Source organism: Trichosurus vulpecula, chromosome 4 (genome assembly GCF_011100635.1).
Source record: "Trichosurus vulpecula isolate mTriVul1 chromosome 4, mTriVul1.pri, whole genome shotgun sequence".
Taxonomy (NCBI): Eukaryota; Metazoa; Chordata; class Mammalia; order Diprotodontia; family Phalangeridae; genus Trichosurus; species Trichosurus vulpecula.
In genome coordinates, this window is record NC_050576.1 from 284,455,243 (window position 1) to 284,462,055 (window position 6,813).

Sequence of the window (6,813 nt, forward strand, 5' to 3'; positions counted from 1 at the left end):
AGAACACCAACCCTGGAGTCATGAGGACCTGAGTTTAAATCCGGGCTCAGACACTTGACACACTTACTAGCTGTGCAACCTTAAGCACGTCACTTAATCTCAATTGCCCTGCCTTCCCCCCTCCAAAAAACAAAACAAGAATGCATTATTAACAATTTAAAGAAGTTGAATTGAAACACATTGGCTTATGATCTTTATTCTTTTTTCTTCCCTTTAAAAAAAATTGAAACCGTATCCCGTATACTCCAGGGCTGTTGGACCACTCTCTTTTTCTATGGTATTTCTCACATTTTTTCTCTGAAATTTTTAAACAACAAACAAAATAGAAATTACATGTATGAATAGAAAAAGAAGATTTACATAAAACTGTGGATTTCTCTTTTGTACATTTTACTTTTCTTTTAAAATATGGTATTTAATAGGTTCAACCTGTAGCTTTCAAAGGTGTCCTACTTGTTTGTGGTTCTTTCTGTCTTTTGCTCTCAGAATTTAAAAAAAAAGCTTCAATGATCTTTCACTCTTCTTTCCCTCTTTTCTTTCCCTCCTTTATCTTCCCTCCTTCATCTTCCCTCCTTCCTTCATTCTTTCCTTCCTTCCTTCCTTCTTTCCTTCCTTCCCTCCCTCCTTCCTTCCTTCCTTCCTTCCTTTTCCATCCCCTCTTGTCCTCCTACCCACTCCCATCTTTACTGGAAGAGTCAAGCAAAAGAAATTCTCACACTGGCTGTTTCTGAAAATGTGTCTTATTTTACACCTTGAGTCTGTCACCTCACCTCCATGTCAAAAGGTGAGTGTCAGTGTTCATTAGACAACAGTCAGGGAACAACTATTTATTTATTAAGTGCTTATAGGCACTGTGCTAAGTGCTAAGGATACAAATATAAGCAAAAAGAAATTTCCTGCTCTCAAGGAGCTTAATTCTAATCGGAGGAAGACAACACATAGAAGGGAACTGGAAAGGGGATTGAAGGGGGGAAGTACCTATTATGGGATATTGTGGCAAAATCCAGGAAGAATGACTGACCTGGACCTGTCCATACAATGGAGGCCCATGAAGGCAACTCACTAATGGGAAAAGAGGACTGGTGTGAAAGAAGATACCAGTTGAGAAGGCAACTGAGTTATGATGATAAAGTCCAGGGTCAAAGCACAACCAGGAGGGGAATCATCATTTATTTAACATTTATATCCCTTTAAGGTTTGCAAAGCACTTTACGTATGCTATCTCACAACCTTGTTAGGTAGGTGTTGTATACCATTTTTACAGATGAAGAAACAGGCTGAGATGTTAAGTGAATTTGTCCAGTTTCACACAGCTAGTAAGTGTATGAGAGACAGCATTTGAACTTCCTGAGGGAAATGGAAATGAAGAAGGACTGCATTCTAGCCATTGGGAAAGGCTTTGTGATGATGCAGAAGTAGGAGATGGAAAGGGATGATATGAAATGTCTGGAAAGTAAGTTGATGTCAGATTATAGGACACTTTGCATGCCAGGCTGAATGGTTTGTATTTTATCCTAGGGGCAGTGGGGAGTGGATCACAGAATCACAATATCATAGATTTTGAGCTGGAAAGGACTTTAGAAATCAGCTACTTCAACCTCTGATTTTACTGAAGATGAAACTGAGACCCATGGAAGTCATGTGACTTGCCCAGCATCACATAGGGAGTAAGAGGCAGAAACCAGGTTTCAAATGAAAGTCTTCTGATGCCAGATCCATTACTTTTTTTACTGAGTCTCTCTACCTTTCGCTGAAGCTTTTTGAGCAGAAGTGACATGGTGAGTCCTGTACTTTAGAAATATCAGTTGGGCAGTTATGCAAAGAATGTATTAGAAAGGAAAGACTGGTTAAAAGGAGATCAATCAATCCAATGAGCCTTTATTAAGTGCCTACCTCTTACGAGGAACTGTGATGGTTTGTCCATCTGTGCTTATTCCCTCAATTTCTTTTTCTTATCTTATTACTATAGCTAACATTTCTAACACTAAATAAATGGATTAAAATAATGGACTTCTTTGCTTCACTCCTGATTTTAATGAAAAGACCTCTAGTTTGTCTCAGTTACATGTAATGCTGGCTTTTCTTTTTAAATAGATACTGTTAGCCATGTTAAAGAAAGGTCAATTTATTCCTATACTTTTTAATATTTTTATCAGAAATTAATGTTATATTTTATCAAAAACTTTTCCTGCATCTATTGATGTAGTCAAATTTTTGTGGTTCTTATTATCAATATGGTCTATCATGTTTGGAGTTTGCCTGATATTGAGTCAGTCTTCCAGGCATGAATCCAACCTGTTCATAGCATTTAACATTTTTGTTAACCTGCTGTAGTCTCTTTCTAATCATTTTAATTATTTTTTGCATTGCTATTCGTGACGTATAGTTGTCTATAGCTAATTTTCTCCTTCATCTCTTTACCTGATTTAGGTATGAAGATCATACTGGTGTCATAGTCATTATTCTATAGATTTTCTTTTCTTATTTTTGCAAAGAGTTTATGTAATATTGCAATAAATTATTCTTACAATGTTTTATAGAATTCAGTTGTCTGGTCTAGTCACTTGGCAGGCCTCTTTTAAATGCAATTCTCCTTTTCTGTCTTTCGCATATGGAAATATCTATTTATGATTATCAAATTCTTAATAAAAATATATTTAAAGTTTTTTGAAAAATAAAATAAAGATTTAAATATGACCATTTGCCAGAGATGTTATAAAGAGATTTGGGGTCAGTTACCAGTTGGAGAAGATAACCTTCGAGGTGTCTTTCAGTTCTTAATTTCTGTGATACCTCAACAGAGTTATTGTGAGGAAAAGGGCTTTGCAAACTTAAAAGTTCTAAATTAGTGTAAACTAGTATTGTCTTCCTTACAAAATTGAAGCCTACAGGTGAATAAAGTCTTCTCTGTCTTGGCTTAATAAGATATAATGTGTACATAATATGCACAGTTGAATTAACTTTTAAAAATAAAGGTGATGTCAACAGAACGGTTGGAACATCAACAGGAAAGAGAAACCAATTGAAGCCCCCAAATTTCTAGGGAAATTTGGACTCAGTAGAAAAAGGAGTGTCTTTTCAACAGCACTGAATTTCTCTGATGTCCATTCTTAATCTTTTATTTTTGACATAATTTTTTTTTAATTCCAAATTCTCAACCACGTGACTCCAGCGTCAGTGCTTTATCCACTGCACCACCTAGCGGCCCCTGTGGAAACATTCTTAAAGAGTTTTTCCAACTATCCTTTTACAATCCTATAGGAAGAAGCTATCCTCATTACCTTCAAAAAAAGAAAACCTCAGTTATATGGGGCAATCTTTGAAGAGGCTACCATCCTGCTACATATACCATTGAAGAGGCTACCATATTACTACAGCCAGCCATTGAAGAGGTTACTGTATCTCTACAGGTGGCCATTGAGGAAGCTGATTTATCATTACGGTGGAGAGGACTTCTTCATAAAGCTCTCAATCACGAGACAGATCAAGAAAATTACGTTATAACAAGAAGAAACAGGAAAGATTAGGAATTATAAAATTTTTCTTAATTAAAGCCCTGCACTATTAAATACGAATTTTAATCATAATAATTATTACGAGATAGGGCAGCTAGGTGGCACAGTGGGTGGAATACTGGCCCTGGATACAAGAGGACCTGAGTTTAAATCCAGCCTCAGACAGTGGACACACTTACTAGCTGTATGACCTTGGGCAAGTCACTTAACCTCAATTGCCCTGTCGCCCCCCCTCAAAAAAAAAAGACAAGAGACCATCTCTACTCCTTCATCCCAACACTATTTAGGCACACTCCTTTAATTTGCATCTCTTTCCCTTTCTCATTGGGAAAAATGTGTGTGGGGATGGAGATTTTCCCCTAACAGACATGAAATGTTGGCAAAATCCCTTACAGGTGGTGGATGCTAGACTCTGCTAGTGGGATTTCAATTCTTCTCCCATCTGTCACCTTCAGACATTCTCCTGCGGTTCCTTTTCTGGCATGACTACCTTTTCTTCTGCTGTTCCATCAGGCATAATGATTATTGAGATTTGAATCAGGCAGAAAAAAAGAAAAAAGCTCAAAAAGAAGTTCAATATAGTGTCAGCTGCTTGTTAGAAAATTAACTGAAATAATCCTCCTCTCTGTTTTCCAACCAAAGAACTTGTTTTGTCTGATTCAGTCCAATTTACCCTAGTTCCAGCTCAGGAGTCAGTCAACGGTCTGTCTTTTAATTATGTGGTTAGCAGGCAAGAACTAATCAGAGAATGTCAAAGCATGCTCCATTTCAGGGAGCAGTGCCCTTCCATTTCAGGTCATCATGTCCTCTTGGAAACTCCATAGCCTCTTCCAAGGGGAGATTGCATCAGATGAGCTGGGTTTGCATGCTGACCCTCCTTATTCCCCCTTCCCCATTTTAAACAGAGAAATTTATTCTATGTGTTCCTAGTTAAACTTGCATTTGCAAAGACACAATTAAAGTTCATTTAAGTCCATCATGCTAGTGTTGATCACCTGCCCTGAACTGCATTGTTTCAGTAGGAATACAAGATAAATGTATGTAGGACTTGTACATAGGCTCTATTCCCATCTGGCAAAATACATGCATGTCCTCTGATGTGTACAGACAAGTACTTTGCTTTGCAATGAAAAGAGAGACCATAAATGATGGTACAGTCTTTGTGAGGTAGGATCCAGAATAAGACAATAATCATGGCTAGCTTCAACACACTAACAAGGTCTTTCTAGGGCCATCTGTTGGGTTGGATTTATGGATTATGGATTTATTCTCCTCAGCAATGGTAGTGTAAGCACTGTATTTGGATGGCACCATCTTAGTGCTTGATGTACAATGCTTGGAAATGGTGTCAGCCATTTACCACTTCATGTCACCCCTCCACTCCTCCAAAACTAACTCTAAAAATAACCAACATCAACTGCATCTGACATACATTCTACATTCTACTTCTCTACTGAGAGGAGAGGAAAGTAAGTTTCATTCTCTTTCCTTTGGAAGCCGTTGGTCGTTTTACTTCATCTGAGTTCATTTTCCCTCTGTTCATCATTCAATCTTTTCATTTTATTTTCTCCCCATGCCATAATTAACCCTGTCCTCTGCCACAGTCTGATCTTCCTATATTGACTTTTATGACTAATCACAAACATTGCTGTTCCCCATATTCAATGTGGCAAGTTTATTAATTTCAAACTGTATTACAGAAGAAGAAGGACTGGAAGGACTGGTATGATAGAGGAAACCACCAGAACTGAGAAAAAAATCCATTTCAAACTGAATCCACCATGTCACTGGAAGCAGGAAAGGGCCCTGATAGAATCTAAGACCTATTAAAGTAAACTTGTGGGAATAATACCACCTTTTGTTTTTGGACCTCAGTATTGAAGACTGTCTCAGCACTAAAAACACAAAATCTGAATGTTAAAATTATGTGTATTTTTATTTTCTTTGTCTCTATTACAGAAGAGTACCAAATTCTGCAAAAACACAAACAGCACCAGTTGAGAAATGTTCACCTAAAGATAAAACTTTAAAAAAATACCCTAAATCCCCATCGTATCCTAGTCCTCTTTGGGTGTGGGGTTCAGCACCAGAACTATGGCTCATATGGCCTGAGTGAGGATCTAGCTTCACTCTACTGCTATCCCAAGTACACCAAGAGCTGGGATAGGAAAGAAGGCTGAGCTTCTCCAGACAGGAACCAGCAATTCTAACCTTCACCTCCTTTTTTGGGGTAGGTTTTAAAAATAAAAATAAACCTTTAGGTAAGAGAGAGGGAAAAGGTAGACCATTTTATAGGGCCAGTGAATGACCTAAACTACATTAGTTTGGGTAATTAAGCCATTGGTGCCAGCAAGACAAATTAAAGTTTTTTTTATCAGATCCCCCATTGTATTTACCATTCAGTGCTAGAAAGGATCTGCTTGTTTCTAAGGGTAGCTTGACTCAACTCACCCAGAAGGCTTTTGACTTTTTTGGTTAAATGTCCATGTATGCTTGCTATTTTTCTTGGCACTGTGTTCATAGAATCCATTGGGTACAATTCCAACTTTCACCCCAAGAGAGCTACAAAACTGCTTTTCCACCCCCTCCCACCCCCACTCTGCGCAAATTATATTCTATATGTCTATTTACAAAGTACACACTGCTTTTTCTCTAGTCTCCCTTTCTGTTATATGCAGCTTAAAGAAACATCAATGCTATCATCCTTTGGGGCTAAACTCCCAAAGCCCTAGGACGCAACTTTACATTTCCAGCCATTTGCTGTTGTATTCTCTGTGAAGTGTGATGGTTATTTCCTTCCTAAATGTTTGGCCCTCCATCCTACCTCCTACCCCAAGTCCATCAATGACCTTGGTTTCCATTTGGTTCCCCTTCCCTACAAAGTCACCTGAGTCATATACTGTCCTGGGTTTGAAGAATGTAACCAAATTAGTAACTGAGGCATGATTCAGGCTGCTCTCAGAAAGTCATTAGCATTTTCTTCTTTACTCCAGATGTTATCACTCTGGGGCAGTGAAGAAAGACTGCTTTGGCACAATATTTCCCCACACAATCATCCACCCCAATCTCCTTCTCTCCTTGCCACCAGGGGACTTCAGATTGAGCAACAAAATAGTCACTTTGACAGATACTAGAAGGAATGCCTAGGGAAAGCTAAGTTTGCTCAGAAGAACAAGGAGGGCATCGTTGGTCCAGTTACTGTTCCCATGTACTCCTTACAAATTTGAAATGGCACATAAAGAGTAATACCGTTGGCCCACTCTGGAAGAGAACAAGGGCCTAGGGGTAAATGGGACAG